The following is a 17,560-nucleotide window of genomic DNA, read 5'->3' on the forward strand; positions in this document are numbered from 1 at the left end:
AGAGTGATTACCAAAAACCATTTCAAAAAGTTTGAACTTGGAAATATAGAAGAAGGTACAAGAAGGCTGAAGAACTGCCGAGAACCAGCTGACGGTACTGGAACCCAGATGGGCAGCAGAAGGAACAAGAGCCAATGGCACTACCGAGGACCAGAAGATGGTACTGGAACCCAGTTACTAAGCAGGAGGTACCTGTGCCAGAAAGCACTACCAAGGACCAGCAGACGTTGCTGGAACTCAGATATGGAGAAGGAGGCACCTAAGCCAAGGGCACTGCCGAGAACCAGCTGACGGTACTGGTACCCAGATGGGTAGCAGAAGGTACCCATGAAAAACAAAGTTGCAAGGCCGCTAGCCGGCCGCAGTAACCGAAGCCCACAGTCCTAAAGGGGGTGCTTGTCCTATTGGCACTACGTAACCAGCCTTTATTGCCAGAACACGCAGCCCACATAAGAAGCACCTAAACTGCAGGCACCATAGAGTCGGCTAACCCGACCGCAACACGACAGGACAACGTATTGGTGCCAAAGTGACGTTGACACTTCCCTGAAACAGCTGACGGTGCTGGAACCCGGATGGGTAGCAGAAGGAACCAGAGCCAATGGCACTACCGAGGACCAGCTGATGTTACTGGAACCCGGTTACTAAGCAGGAGGTACCTGTGCTAGAAAGCACTACCAAGGACCAGCAGACGGTGCTGGAACTCGGATACCGAGATGGAGGCACCTAAGCCAAAGGCACTGCCGAGAACCAGCTGACGGTGTTGGAACCCGGATGGGTGGCAGAAGGAACAAGAGCCAATGGAACTACCGAGGACCAGCTGATGGTACTGGAACCTAGTTACTAAGCAGGATGTACCTGTGCTAGAAAGCACTACCAAGGACCAGCAGACGTTGCTGGAACTCTGATACCGAGAAGGAGGCACCTAAGCCAAAGGCACTGCCGAGAACCAGCTGACGGTGCTGGAACCTGGATGGGTAGCAGAACGTACTCTTGAAAAACAAAGTTGCAAGGCCGTGAGCCAGCCGCAGTTACCGAAACCCACAGTCCTACAGGGGGTGCTTGTCCTATTGGCACTACAGAACCAGCCTTTATTGACAGAACCCGCAGCACACATAGGAAGCACCTAAACTGCAGGCACCATAGAGTCGGCTAACCCAACCGCAACACGACAGGACAAAGTTTTGGAGGCAAAGTGACGTTGACACTACCCGGAAACAGCTGGCGTGCTGGAACCAGGCTGGGCAGGAGGGAGTACCCATGCCAAAGACACTGCCAAGAACCAGCTGATGGTGCTGGAAACCGGAGGGGCAGCAGAAGGAACAAGAGCCAATGGCACTACCGAGGACCAGCTGACAGCTGATGGTACTGGAGCCCAGTTACTAAGCAGGAGGTATCTGTGCCAGAAAGCACTACCAAGGACCAGCAGACGTTGCTGGAACTCGGATACCGAGAAGGAGGCACCTAAGCCAAAGGCACTGCCGAGAACCAGCTGACGGTACTGGAACCCGGATGGGTAGCAGAAGGTACCCATGAAAAACAAAGTTGCAAGGCTGCGAGCCGGCCGCAGTTACCAAAACCCACAGTCCTACAGGGGGTGCTTGTCCTATTGGCACTATGGAACCATCCTTTATTGCCAGAACCCGCAGCCCACATAGGAAGCACCAAAACTGCAGGCACCATAGAATTGGCTAACCTGACCGCAACACGACAGGACAAAGTTTTGTAGGCAAAGTGACGATGACACTACCCAGAAACAGCTGGCGTGCTGGAACCAGGCTGGGCAGGAGGGAGTACCTGTGCCATAGACACTGCCGAGGACCAGCTGATGGTGCTGGAACCCGGATGGGTAGCAGAAGCTACAAGAGCCAATGGAACTACCGAGGACCAGCTGATGGTGCTGGAATCCGGAGGGGCAGCAGAAGGAACAAGAGCCAAAGGCACTACCGAGGACCAGCTGATGGTACTGGAACCTGGTTACTAAGCAGGAGGTACCTGTGCCAGAAAGCACTACCAAGGACCAGCAGACATTGCTGGAACTCGGATACCGAGAAGCAGGCACCTAAGCCAAAGGCACTGCCGAGAACCAGCTGATGGTACTGGAACCCGGATGGGTAGCAGAAGGTACCCATGAAAAACAAAGTTGCAAGGCCGCGAGCCGGCCGCAGTCACCGAAACCCACAGTCCTACAGGGGGTGCTTGTCCTATTGGCACTATGGAACCAGCCTTTATTGACAGAACCCGCAGCCCACATAGGAAACACCTAAACTGCAGGCACCATAGAATCAGCTAACCTGACCGCAACACGACAGGACAAAGTTTTGGAGGCAAAGTGACATTGACACTACCCGGAAACAGCTGGCATGCTGGAACCAAGCTGGGCAGGAGGAAGTACCCGTGCCAATGACACTGCCAAGAACCAGCTGACGGTGCTGGAACCCAGATGGGTAGCAGAAGCTTCAAAAGCCAATGGAACTACCGAGGACCAGCTGATGGTGCTGGAACCCGGAGGGGCAGCAGAAGGAACAAGAGCCAAAGGCACTACCGAGGACCAGCTGATGGTACTGGAACCCGGATACTAAGCAGGAGGTACCTGTGCCAGAAAGCACTACCAAGGACCAGCAGACGTTGCTGGAACTCGGATACCGAGAAGGAAGCACCTAAGCCAAAGGCACTGCCGAGAACCAGCTGATGGTACTGGAACCTGGATGGGTAGCAGAAGGTACCCATGAAAAACAAAGCTGCAAGGCCGCGAGCCAGCCGCAGTTACCGAAACCCACAGTCCTAAAGGGGGTGCTTGTCCTATTGGCACTACGGAACCCAAGAGAAACAGTAGGTACCTCTGTTTCTCCTGCTCTTTCCACTTTCTAGTGGGAATATGGACAGAGCATGAGAAATTGCCGGACACACAGCAGGGGATCAGCTGACGTTACTGAACCCCAGTAACACAGGAGCAAGTGTCGATTGTGCAGACGGCACTTCTGAGCAGCAACTGGCGGTGTTGGAGCCCAGGGTAAATACTAGAGGCAGAGTGGAGTGAGAGGCCTAATTGGAGCAAGTTTAAAATCAGTAGTAGTGTGAATGTGGACAGAGCAGGAGACATTGCCGGACACGCAGCAGGGGAGCAGTTGGCGTTACTGAACCCCACTAACACAGGAGCTAGTGTTTTTTCTGTGCAGATGGCACTTCTGAGCAACAACTGGTGGTGTTGGAGCCCAGGGTCAATCATGAGTAGGCTGAGGCATACTTGGAGCAAGTTTAATATCTGATGCAGTTTGAATGTGGAGGGAGCAGGAGATATTGCCGGACACACAGCAGGGGAGCAGCTGGCATTACTGAACCCCACTAACATAGGAGCTAGTGTTTTTTTCTGTGCAGACAGCACTTCTGAGCAACAACTGGTGGTGTTGGAGCCCAGGGTCAATCATGGAGTAGGCTGAGGCCTACTTGGAGCAAGTGTAAAATCTGATGTAGTTTGAACGTGGAGGGAGCAGGAGATATTGCCGGACACACAGGAGGGGAGCAGCTGATGTTACTGAACCCCACTTACACAGGAGCTAGTGTTTTCTCTGTGCAGATGGTACTTCTGAGCAACAACTGGCTGTATTGGAGCTCAGAATCAATCATGGTGTAGGCTGAGGCCTACTTGGAGCAAGTTTAATATGTGATGCGGGGTGAATGTGGAGGGAGCAGGAGACATTGCCGTACACACATCAGGGGAGCAGCTGGCGTTACTGAACCCCACTAACACAGGAACTAGTGTTTCTTTGTGCAGACGGCACTTCAGAGCAGCAACTGGCGGTGTTGGATCCCATGATCAATCATGGAGTAGGCTGAGGCCTACTTGGAGCAAGTTTAAAATATGATGTAGTTTGAATGTCGAGTGAGCAGGAGATATTGCTGGACACACAGCAGGAGAGCAGCTGGCGTTACTGAACCCCACTAACACTGGAGCTAGTGTTTTTCTCTGTGCAGACGGCACTTCTGAGCAACAACTGGCGGTGTTGTAGCCCAGGGTCAATCAAGGAGTAGGCTGAGGCCTAATTGGAGCAAGTATAACATGTGATGCGGGGTGATTGTGGAGGGAGCAGGAAATATTGCCGTACACACAGCAGGGGAGCAGCTGGCGTTACTGAACCCCAAAAACACAGGAGCTAGTGTTTTTCTCTGTGCAGACGGCACTTCAGAGCAACAACTGGCGGTGTTGGAGCCCAGGATCAATCATGGTGTAGGCTGATGCCTACTTGGAGCAAGTTTAATATCTGATGTAGTTTGAATGTGGAGGGAGCAGGAGACATTGCCGTACACACAGCAGGGTAGCAGCTGGAGTTACTGAACCCCACTTACACAGGAGCTAGTGTTTTTCTCTGTGCAGATGGCACTTCTGAGCAGCAACTGGCAGTGTTGGAGCCCAGGGTCAATCATGGAGTAGGCTGAGGCCTAATTGGAGCAAGTATAACATGTGATGCGGGGTGATTGTGGAGGGAGCAGGAAATATTGCCGTACACACAGCAGGGGAGCAGCTGGCGTTACTGAACCTCACTAACACAGGAGCTAGTGTTTTTCTCTGTGCAGACGGCACTTCTGAGAAAAAACTGGCGGTGTAGGAGCCCAGGATCAATCATGGTGTAGGCTGAGGCCTACTTGGAGCAAGTTTAATATCTGATGTAGTTTGAATGTGGAGGGAGCAGGAGACATTGCCATACGCACAGCAGGGTAGCAGCTGGCGTTACTGAACCCCACTTACACAGGAGCTAGTGTTTTTCTCTGTGCAGATGGCACTTCTGAGCAGCAACTGGCAGTGTTCGAGCCCAGGATCAATCGTGGCGTAGGCTGAGACCTACTTGGAGCAAGTTTAAAATCTGATGTAGTTTGAATGTGGAAGGAGCAGGAGATATTACCGGACACACAGCAGGAGAGCAGCTGGCGTTACTGAAACCCACTAACACAGGAGCTAGTGTTTTTTTCTGTGCAGACGGCACTTCCAAGCAACAACTGGCGGTGTTGTAGCCCAGGATCAATCATGGAGTAGACTGAGGCCTACTTGGAGCAAGTTTAAAATTTGATGTAGCTTGAATGTAGAGGGAGCAGGAGATATTGCCGGACACACAGCAGGAGAGCAGCTGGCGTTACTGAACCACACTAACACAGGAGCTAGTGTTTTTTTTCTCTGCAGATGGCACTTCCGAGCAACAACTGGCGGTGTTGGAGCCCAGGATCAATCATGCAGTAGGCTGAGGCCTAATTGGAGCAAGTTTAATATCTGATGTAGCGTGAATGTGGAGGGAGCAGGTGCCATTGACAGACACACAGCAGGGGAGCAGCTGACATTACTGAACCCCACTAACCCAGGAGCTAGTGTTTTTCTCTGTGCAGACGGCACTTCTTAACAACAACTGGCGGTGTTGGAAGCCAGAGATTACAGTTCAGGTGGTAGAAACATGATCACAACAGGAGACCGGGATACTGTTGCCAACCAATTATTTATTCTGGAAGAGGACTGGCAAATTCTGGCGAGATCCAGGCCTTGTTCATTTTCAGAAAAGTAAGCCGGTCAATGTTATCGGAGGATAGTCGCGTGCGACAGTCTGTTAGTACACCACCTGCGGCACTAAAACCGCATTCCGATAATACACTAGCAGCAGGGCAAGCCAGCACCTCCAATGCATACTGGCTAAGCTCTGGCCATGTATCCAGCTTACAGACCCAAAACTTGAAGGGGGAAGAGCCGTCTGGGAGTACTCTGACATGGCAAGACATGTAGTCTGTCACCATCTGATGGAAACGTTGCCTCCTGCTGACTGGAGCCGTCTGTGATGGTGTAGACATTTGTGGCAGGCACACAAAACTTTGCCACATTTGGGCCATACTGGTCTTGCCTTGTGCTGAGGCTCTGCTTCTGTGCCCTCTTTGTGCAGAGCTTCCTCCACAAGCAGCACTGCTCTCGGGTGGAATGGAGAACATAATGGAATGCACCAGTGTGTCTTGGTACTCATGCATTGTACGCTCCCGGATCAACGATGTTATGAGGCTTTGTAAGTTGTCCCGGTAGCGGGGATCTAGGAGGGTGTACACCCAATAATCAGCCATGGTGAGAATGTGGGCGATGCGGTGGTCATTTCTCAGGCACTGCAGCATGAAATCAGCCATGTGCTACAGACTCCTAACTGGCCAAGAAATGCTGTCCCCTGCTTGAGGCGTCATCTCTGCCTGCTCTGCATCACCTCACCCTCGCTCTACATACTGACTACTCGAGCATTGTGTACCTCCCTCCTCTGGAGAGATGTCTTCCTCCTCCATTGACTCCTCCTCATCCATCTCACAAAGTGTCCCCTACCTAGGCCTTTTTGAGGAACCACGTTGCGCACTGTCCAGAAGCAGATGGCATTTGTGACTCCTCATCCTCCACCTCTTCCAAAACCTCTTCCCTTAGTGCTTGCAGTGTTTTTTCAAGCAGGCAGATGAGGGGGACAGTCATGCTGACTAGTGCATCATCTGCACTCGCCATCCGCGTGGAATCATCAATGGCACGCAAAGCGTGGCAGATGTCCTTCATAGAGGCCCACTCAGTGGTGGTGAAGTGTGACCGGCGCGCAGTGCGACTTGTTTGCGCCTGATGCAGCTGGTACTCCATTACTGCTGCCTGCTGCTCACACAACGGCTCCAACATATGTAACGTTGAATTCCACCTGGTGGGTAGGTCACACATGATGCGATGTTCCGGAAGGCGGAATCGGCGCTGCAGAGCTGCAATGCGCGATCTTGCCATACTAGAATGCCGCAAGTGAGCGCACTCTATGCGTACCTTGTGCAGCAGTGCATCAACATCCGGATAGTCCCTCAGAAAGCTCTGCATGACCAAGTTGAGCACATGTGCCAGACATGGGATGTGAGTGAGGTTGCCTAGGCCCAGAGCTGCCACCAGATTTTGGCCATTGTCACACACTACCAAGCCTGGCTGGAGATTCTCTGGCACAAACCACACGTCGCTCTCCTGCTTGATGGCATTCCAGAGCTCCTGCGCTATGTGGCTTCGATTCCCCAAAGAAATTAATTTCAGTATGGCCTGTTGACGTTTGGCCACGGCTGTGCTCATATCGGTCGGAACAGTTAAGCGTTCACGGGTCCATGTGGAGGTGGACCGTGACGGCTCCTGCAGCGCTGATTCTGAGGAACTGGAGTATGAGGAGGAGTCAATGTGTACAGACTGGATTACTTCAATCCTTGGAGTTGGCAGAACACGTACAGCGCCACTCTCAAGATCTGTACCCCGCTCCACAACATTGACCCAATGGGCAGTGAGAGAAAGGTATCATCCCTGTCCATGGTTACTGGTCCACGCATCGGTGGTCAGGTGGACCTTGCTACTGACGGCGTTTAAAAGCGCATGTTTAATTTTTCCCTCCACATGCTTTTGCAGGGCAGGGACGGCTTGCCTGCTGAACTAAAAGCGGCTGGGCACGGTGTATTGTGGTACTGCCAATGCCATGAAGTTACGGAAGGTGTCAGTCTCCACCAGCCTGAATGAAAGCATTTCAAGGGCCAGTAGTTTTGCAATGCCAGCATTCAGCGCCTGTGCTCGGGGATGGTTTGCCGAGTATGGCTGCCTTTTCTTCCATGCCTGTGCTACCGATGGCTGTAGAGTGGCCTGGGAGTGTGAGGATGACAGGGAACGTGGTGCTGTGGGTGGAATGTCCCTGGTTCTCTGGACAACAGTGCCAGAGGTTCTTCCATGGTGATCCTGTGAGGAAGCCGAAACAGCTGTGTGTGAGCTGGAGGAAGAGGCTACAACACGAGCTGAAGAGGTGGTAGGTGGTGCTGTAGGTTGGCCTACATCTTCAGTGTGTCTTTGTAACTCCACCACGTGCTTGGTCCGCACATGTTTCCACATATTTGTGGTATTGAGGTTACTGACACATTTCCCTCTTTTGACTTTCTGATTACACAGCTTGCATTTGACAAAGCAAACGTCATCTGCAACTGTGTCAAAAAAAGGACCACGCACTGCAAGTCCTGGGAGTGCCCGTTTTGGGTTTTGGAAGAGGAATGCTCCTAACGGGTGCCGAAGTGGCAACCAAATCTGCCCCCTCCCTCTCCCTCCTGCTTTGGCCATTCGGGGAATCTCTTCCTCAGAGCTGCTCCCACCACCTTCCTGTTCCTCACGCCATGATGGGTCAAGGACCTCATCATCTACACTCCCCTCTTCAAACACCTGCTTCTCCTGGGTAGTCACGCCAGCACAATACGCACCAGAAAGTGGCACCTGAGTCTCATCATCTGATGCGTACTGAGGTGTGCTGACCATAGGCACTGGCCCACCCGCCTCTTCAGATTCAGAGGGACAAAGGAGTTGCGCATCACTGCATACTCCCTCTTCTTCACATTCTAGAATGCTGCTTGGCTGGCCCCCTGTTTCCAAGCCAAGAGATTCAGAGAACAGAAGTAGAGAAGATGGCTCCTGTCCAGGGCTCTCTGACTGCCTGGGCACTTTGGCAGGTGGTGAAGAGACAGATGGTTGCTCTTCAGTGCTCTGGCCCTGAGAGGACGTGGAAGTAATTGAAGTCGATGTGTTAGCTGCCATCCATCCGACAACTGCTTCAATTTGTTCATCCCGAGGCAGTGGGGTACGGCGAGGTCCTACAAAGCTGCGCATAAAGGACTGTTCCCTGGTAAAACTGGGGGATGCTGAGTCACTGGTGCCCGCAGCAGGCACAGAATGCCCACGTCCTCTCCCTTCTGAAACTTCACGCCCACGCCCACGTGCCTTACTCCCTGCCATCTTCATCTTGGTAGACTGATAAAGATAGGCAGAAAAGTACAAAGGGGGGCTTAGTGTGCTTATTCCTGAACAGCTGCTAACAGGTATAAGAAACACTAATTTTATAAAGTGTGTGGACTAAACTTTAATATGAGCTAATGTGGCCTACACAACTGTCAAGTGGAGTGTTTGGTGAACTTTATTTACATGCTTTTTTTTTCAAAAAAACAAAAAGGATGTGACCAAAGATGTGAAAGCGATAGTATCACTAACTTTTTGGAGCTATTACAATGCTGGAAGGTAACCTACAATGCAATAGATGAGGCTCCAAAAAATAGGCTAATACTAATCTGGCTGGGGCTGCAGGGCACAAGCCAGAAAAAAAGGCTCCTCTATCTACTCCTATTAGTGGTTGCAACCAATCTAGCTGGATACAGATGGAAGCACACTAATAGGAGAAATTCTGGAAAAATAAGAAGTTCTACAGAAAAAAAGGACAATGTATGAGGCAGTGACGCACGCTGAGCGGACTACAAACAGAGGTGGCTGCAGAACACACTACAGCATGAGCTGCACTCACACACAGAGACCTCACAGACAGCCATGAACAGTGCAGAGAACTGTGCACTAGCACTGAAAGGCTGCAAGAAAGGCTCCGCTGTCTACTCCTATATAGTGTTTTCAAGCAATGTAGATGGATATGGATGGATGCACACTAATAGGAGAATTAATGAAAAATGAGCAGCAGTAAAACAAAAATAAATATGTATGAGGCAGTGATGCACGCTGAGCGGCCTACAACCAGAGATGGCTGCAGGACACACTACACAGCGTGATCTGCACTCACACAGACCTTGCAGACAGCTGTGAACAGCGCTGCAAGGCAAAAGAAAGCTACAGTGGTTGATAATGCAGCCTGGGTAAAGCACAATATTATATAGCAAATCGCTATCTCTAACTGTCCCTCAGAGTCTTGAACAGCAGCCTGTCCCTAACTGAATTCACAGCAGAGTGAACCCAAAATGGCGGCAGCGGCTTTTAAAGTGCATCATGACATCATTTCAGCAGCCAATCACAGCCATGCCATTAGTTAACATGCCTACATGCCTAACAGGATGTGCCCACACTTCTGAGGATTCCTCATTGGCTGAATCAAATCAAACTGGCTCAAAGCATTATGGGAACTTCCGATTCCGGTATTCGATATGCAAAAAGTATCGGAACTCAGTATCGGAATTCCGATACTGCAAATATCGTCCGATACTCGATATTTGCGATATCGGAATGCTCAATACTAGTCATTAACCAAAATTCTCAATTAAATGAACAAACGAATGTGTGAAGGTGGTAGGCTGTACGTTCTGATCTGGATTAATGAACATACTTGTGTGCAGCTGGGATTTTCTACGATGTGGGGGATCTGTAATGAATCCCACTTCTTAACAATGAGGACAAATGCATACAGTAGAATCTGAAACTTCAGTATATGCAAAGTTTGGACTCGGTCCAAATAAAATTGAACAGTTATATATGCTTTGTTACTTGTATTAATGTTCCGCAGGAAGTGAAATTATATTATTTTATCTTATTTAATTGGAAAACCCCTCACAGATTCTAAAAACTTTTTTAATAAAGCAAATATAAAGACATCAAATCTATTTCCTAAAAAGACTGAATATTGAATGATGCATAGTGTTGAGCATTCCGATACTGCAAATATCGGGTATCGGCCGATATTCGCTGTATCGAAATTCCGATACAGAGTACCGATATTTTTTCTATATCGGATACCGGAATCGGAAGTTCCCATAATGCAATGAGCCCGCTTGATTTGATTTAGCCAATGGGAATCCTCAGAAGTGTGGGCACATCCTGTTAGGCATGTAGGCATGTTAACTATTGGCATGGCTGTGATTGGCTGCTTAAATGATGTCATCATGATGCGCGGTCTGTGCGCATCATGATGCGCGGTCAGTGCGGGCCTGCCGGTGGTCTGTACGGGCCTCTCGGGAGCCTGTGCCGGCTGTCGGTGGTCTGTGCAAGCTGCCGGTCGTCTGTACGCACCTCTCGGGTGCCTGTGCGGGCTGTCGGTGGTCTGTGCCGGCTGCCGGGGGCCTGTGCCGGCTGCCGGTGGTCTGTGCGGGCCTGCCGGTCTACTTTTGTGTGTGTGCAGGCATCGTCCGATGGGACTACAAGTCCCATCGGGCGATGCCTGCTACACTGAGAGTGATTGACACATTAGCCAATGATGGGACAGTAGTAGTCCCATCATCCGGCTAATGTGTTGAATGTAAAAAAATATATATATTTATACATACTACATACATACTACATACTACATACATACTTAATATATACTACATATATACTACATACATACTACATATATACTACATTCATACAACAGACATATATACTACATACTACATACATACTACGTATATACTACATTCATACAACATACATGCTACATACTACAGACATACTACATATATACTACATTCATACAACATACATACATACTACATACAACATACATGCTACATATATACTACATTCATACAACATACATATATACTACATACTACATGCATACTACACATATACTACATTCATACAACATACATACATACTATATACAACATACATGCTACATACTACATACATACAACATATATACTACATTGATACAACATACATACATACTACATACAACATACATGCTACATATATACTACATTCATACAACATACATGCTACATACTACATACATACAACATATATACTACATTGATACAACATACATACATACTACATACAACTTACATGCTACATATATGCTACATTCATACAACATACATATATACTACATACTACATACATACTACATATATGCTACATTCATACAACATACATACATACTACATACTACATACATATATACTACATTCATGCAACATACATACATACTACATACAAACTACATATATACTACATTCATGCATCATACATACATACATACTACATACATATACAATACATTCATACAACATACATACATACTACATATATACTACATTCATACAACATACATACATACTACATACATACTACATTCATACAACATACATGCATACTACATACATATATACTACATTCATACAACATACATATATACTACATTCATACAACATACATACATACTACATATATACTACATTCATACAACATACATACATACTACATACAACATACATGCTACATATATACTATATTCATACAACATACATACATACTACATACAACATACATGCTACATATATACTACATTCATACAACATACATGTATACTACATACTACATACATGCTACATATATACTACATTCATACAACATACATACATACTGCATACTACATACATACTACATATATACTACATTCATACAACATACATACTACATACAATACATTCATACAACATACATATATACTACATACATACTACATGCAATACATTCATACATTCATACAATACATACATATAGACATACAGTACATATAACATAGAGTACATACTCACCATCACTTGTCACTTTGATCCCCAAAGCCAGTGTCATCTATGAAAGAAATTAGAAAAAAACAAAACACCAAATACTCCCTGATCAGCAGAAATCCACGAGTGAGTGTCCCACGCTGATTTCCCATGGAGAACAGCAGCATCAGCTGATGCGACCTCTCTAGAGGGGCTTCAATAATCATTTATTATAGTGTTATATGCACTGTATGTCTATATGTATGTATTGTATGAATGTATGAATGTATGGTATGTAGTATGCATGTAGTATGTAGCATGTATGTATGTTGTATGAATGTAGTATATATGTATGTAGTATGTAGTATATATGTATGTTGTATTAATGTAGTATATATGTAGTACGTATGTTGTATGAATGTAGTATATATGTATGTAGTATGTAGTATGTATGTATGTTGTATGAATGTAGTATATTGTATGTAGTATGTAGTATATATGTATGTTGTATGAATGTAGTATGTATGCAGTATGTATGTATGTTGTATTAAAGTATTATATATGTAGCATGTATGTTGTATGTAGTATGTATGTATGTTGTATGAATGTAGTATATATGTAGTATGTATGTAGTATGTAGTATATATGTATGTTGTATGAATGTAGTATATATGTAACATGTATGTTGTATGTAGTATGTATGTATGTTGTATGAATGTAGTATATGTAGTTTGTATGTAGTATGTAGTATATATGTATGTTGTTTGAATGTAGTATATATGTAGCATGTATGTAGTATGTAGCATGTATGTACGTTGTATGAATGTAGTATGTAGCATGTATGCTGTATGTAGCATGTATGTATATTGCATGAATGTAGTATGTAGCATGTATGTTGTATGTAGTATATATGCATGTGGTATGAATGTAGTATATATGTAGCATATATGTTGTATGTTGTATGTATGTATGTTGTATGAATGTAGTATGTATCATGTATGTTGTATGTAGTATGTATGTATGTATGTTGTATGAATGTAGTACATATGTAGTATGTATGCAGTATGTAGTATATATGTATGTTGTATGAATGTAGTATATATGTAGCATGTATGTAGTATGTAGCATATATGTATGTTGTATGAATGTAGTATGTATGTTGTATGAATGTAGTATATATGTAGTATGTATGTTGTATGTATGTAGTATGTATATATATATTTTTTTACATTCAACACATTAGCCGGATGATGGGACTACTACTGTCCCATCATTGGCTAATGTGTCAATCACTGTCAGTGTAGCAGGCATAGCCCGATGGGACTTGGAGTCCCATCGGACGATGCCTGCACAGACACAAGACCCCTGGCAGGCCCGCACAGACCACCAGCAGCCGGCACAGGCCCCCGAGAGGCCCATACAGACCACCGGCAGCCGGCACAGGCCCCCGAGAGGCCCGTACAGACCACCGGCAGCCGGCACAAGCCCCCGGCAGCCAGCACAGACCACCGACAGCCGGCACAGGCCCCCGAGAGGCCCGTACAGACCACCGGCAGCCGGCACAGTCCCCCGAGAGGCCTGTACAGACCACCGACAGCCCGCACAGGCCCCACCCGCACACACAGACACGCATAGTGTCCGCCCACGCACTGCCCACACTCTTCCCCCCTCCCGAAAGGGTTTTTTTTAATTCCAATATTTCTGTCCCATTGACTTTAATGGGACTTCCGGGATCAGAATCGGTGATACCCGATACTTTTTTTTAGATCGGCCGATCCAATCCGTTCCGATATTTTTCAATATCGGGTGGTATCGCTCAACACTAATGATGCACAAACCTTAAGGAATTATATAATATTACCTCTACCTGATACTTTGTAGTCGTTGAGTCTACTGTATATTATGCAGTATTGTGACCCAGGTGCCATTGTGAATGATCTTTGGCTGGTACTGTTGCATGTTTGAGCTCAAAAACATTGTAGATATGACAAGTATATTGTAAAATAAATACTTTTTTCCCACTCTATATAATGCATTACAGTATCAACCAAAATTTTACCCTCTGAATACAATGTCAGCCACCTAATCCTAAAAATGAGCACAAAGACAGAGATAAAATACCCAGAAACTCTATACTGTATTTGCCACAGTGCCCCAAGTTGTACTAGACACTGCTTTGTTATATCAATATATGATGTTAATGTTCAGGTTAATTCAGCTGGCAGATATTAGTAGATGTGAAATCACCAGCCCATTTAATTTACACAGTTAGCATTGCTCTGACAGGCAGGGTCCTCGGCGTGTCTCTTCGGTCACCCGTGCTGTGGTCAATTCTTCCCTTCCCCGTGCTCTGCATGCTTCCAGCCAGTCCTCTAGCCATGTCCTTAGGGCACCGGTGCATGCACTGCTGCACTCTTAACGAGTCAGTGCATGCACTTGCTATTCACTCCCCAGCCAATAACTGTGGGACATTATGCATATATTGCTTCCTCCCAACCTTACTGTTTCTTGTATAAGGTTGCATACCTGTCCCCGCTGCACTCAACTGCAGATCCTGCCTGCTGCACTCTGATGCAGATTCTGCCTGGTGCACTCTGATAAAATCACTACCTGCTGCACTATGATACAAACCCCGGTCCTTTGCACTCAGGTGCGAACTCTGTCTGCTGAACTCGGATGTGAACTGTATGCTGCATTCTAATACAAACCCAGCCAGCTGCTCCTTCCAGTCTGTCCTCTGGGTCCAGCTGCTGTGCGTCCATTGGTCTGTCCTGGAGTGGACCTGGCGTTCATCCAGAGCCAAGTCTAACCTCACCATCAGAGGCTCTAGTGAACAGTCAGGTGTTCACTTAGTCATGCCCTTCACTGGATCCTGCATGTGTCCAACCTCTATCATTCATCTTTGCAGCATATATAATGGTATTTAACTATTTCCAGCAACTTCACTGAATCCTGCATGTGTCCAACCTCTATCATTCATTTTTGCAGCATATTTAATGGTATATAGTTATTTCACCTCACCCTGCTTGTCCCCTTATGCTATTGAGGTCAAGTAACTTTTCAAAGTGGTTTATGATCCATGTAGGCCTGGACACTTGTTTATCTGCTAAATACATTTATTGTGTCCTGCTGTCCTAACTTAGTTTGATTGATTGCTAACGAGTAAGGAGAGAAAAAAAAAGGAAGAGTTTAAAACTGGCCTTTTATAAATTCTGAGCTAACCTGGGGATGCATTTATGCAGGGGGCATTTATGTACATGTAATCAAAGTACGCTGGCAGTTATAACATGGCAGTTAGACAGGGCAGGAGACAGGTAAGACAAATAAATAAATCTATTCCCTGTACATTTGGGCTACCGCATATATTTACCATATGCATTTGTTTAATTTATATCCTGGCCGCTGCATTTACACACATCCACCGCCCAGGCACTAACTCTACACTCCGTCCATATTGGCCCCTCACTCCTTTCCTCTCCTATGTATAGCACTCACACTCTTTTCACATTGCTAAACAGCACCGATCCATTCAGTCTCACCCCTCCAATCTGTCTTGAATGCTGCAGCCAGGATCATATTCCTTGCCAATCGTTACACCGATGCCTCTACCTTGTGCCAGTCCTTACACTGGCTACCCATCCACTCCAGAATCAAGTACAATCTTATTACCCTCACCCACAAAGCTCTCCATGGCTCAGCACCACCCTACATCTCCTCCCTTGTTTCAGTATACCATCCTACCCGCGCCCTCCGTTCTGCTGATGACCTGAGGTTAGCATCCTCAATAATCAGAACCTCCCACTCTCGTCTCCAAGACTATACATGTGCTGCGCCAACTCTTTGGAATGCACTTCCCAGGTCAATACGATTAGTCCCCAATCCCTACAATTTTAAGCATGCCCTGAAAACTCATTTTTTCAGACTGGCCTACCGCCTCAACACATTAACCTAATCTATCCCTATGTGGCACAGCCAAAAGTTTTTACCATAACCAGGGTTCCCCGCATCATGTTCCCACATGCTTTATGCATCCATTAGCCCTCTGCATCTGTACTGTTACACACTTAACATTATGGCTGGTCCATACAATCAGGGCAACTGTTACCACCCACCTTTTGTGTCTCCCTTTTTTTCCTCATAGATTGTAAGCTTGCGAGCAGGGCCCTCATTCCTTTTGGCATCTGTTATGATCTATGTGATTATTGTCATGCTGTAATGTCTATTGTCTGTACCAGTCCCCTCTGAAATGTAAAGTGCTGCGGAATATGTTGGTGCTCTAGAAATAACATTTTTTATTATTATTATTATTATTATTATTATTATTATTATTATTATTATTATTATTATTATTATATGCCCCTCCAGGATCTCCACGGTCCGTGGCACAGTGATTCTACAAACCACGTCTGTGACAGTTTGCTCAGGCCATGGATCCAACTGGATCCCGGATCCTGCCTGTTCAGACCATGTATCAGGAGCTTTGCTGACAGAAAGACGCACAGGAAAAGCTGTCCATACATTTGCAGTCTTTAACCACTAAGTTGGAGGACTTAAACATCCCTCCAGAGTTCCAACATGTTGAAGCAGCTGTGTATTCTCCAGAGACTTCCCATACAGTTTACTTAGTTCGAGAACCAGGTCCCCGACTCGCAGCCCCACCACGTTTTGATGGCAATCCAACGCTCAGCCGCATGTTCATCAATCAGTGCCGGCTACATTTTGAACTCCTTCCACACCACTTCCCGTTGGACTGAGAAAAAGTAGCATTCCTTATGTTGCACCTTGGAGGCGAGACCCGGGCGTGGATGAACCTATTATGGGAAAGAGGATCCGATCATCTCCAATTTGCATGCATTCTTGGAAGCCTTTCGCAAAGTGTTCAACGAACCCGAGCGAACCACCTCGACAGCTTCAGCTCTTCTCTGTTTGCATCAGTCCAATTTTTCTTTGGAGCAATACCCTAGCGTCCAAACTCAGATGGAATAATGAAGCTTTGGTGGCGACATTCTGGGAGGGATTTTCCGGAGATATTAAGGATGAGCTTGCTGGTCGAGATCTACCAAATACCCTCGATGACCTGATCTCCCTCGCCATCCATATTGACCTCCACTTCCATGAGCATGCTAGTGAGGTTACATGTGAAAGAGAACTGATGTGCCAGGCTCCATCTTTTCAAGGACCTCCTGTTCTTTCATCCTCCCTTGTCGAGGTCTCATCGGAACCCATGTAGATCGATCACCTTGCCCTTGCTAAACAGCGACTGAGGGAT

This window comes from Dendrobates tinctorius, unplaced genomic scaffold (genome assembly GCF_039654945.1).
Source record: "Dendrobates tinctorius isolate UK_male_01 unplaced genomic scaffold, ASM3965494v1 ptg000008l, whole genome shotgun sequence".
Taxonomy (NCBI): Eukaryota; Metazoa; Chordata; class Amphibia; order Anura; family Dendrobatidae; genus Dendrobates; species Dendrobates tinctorius.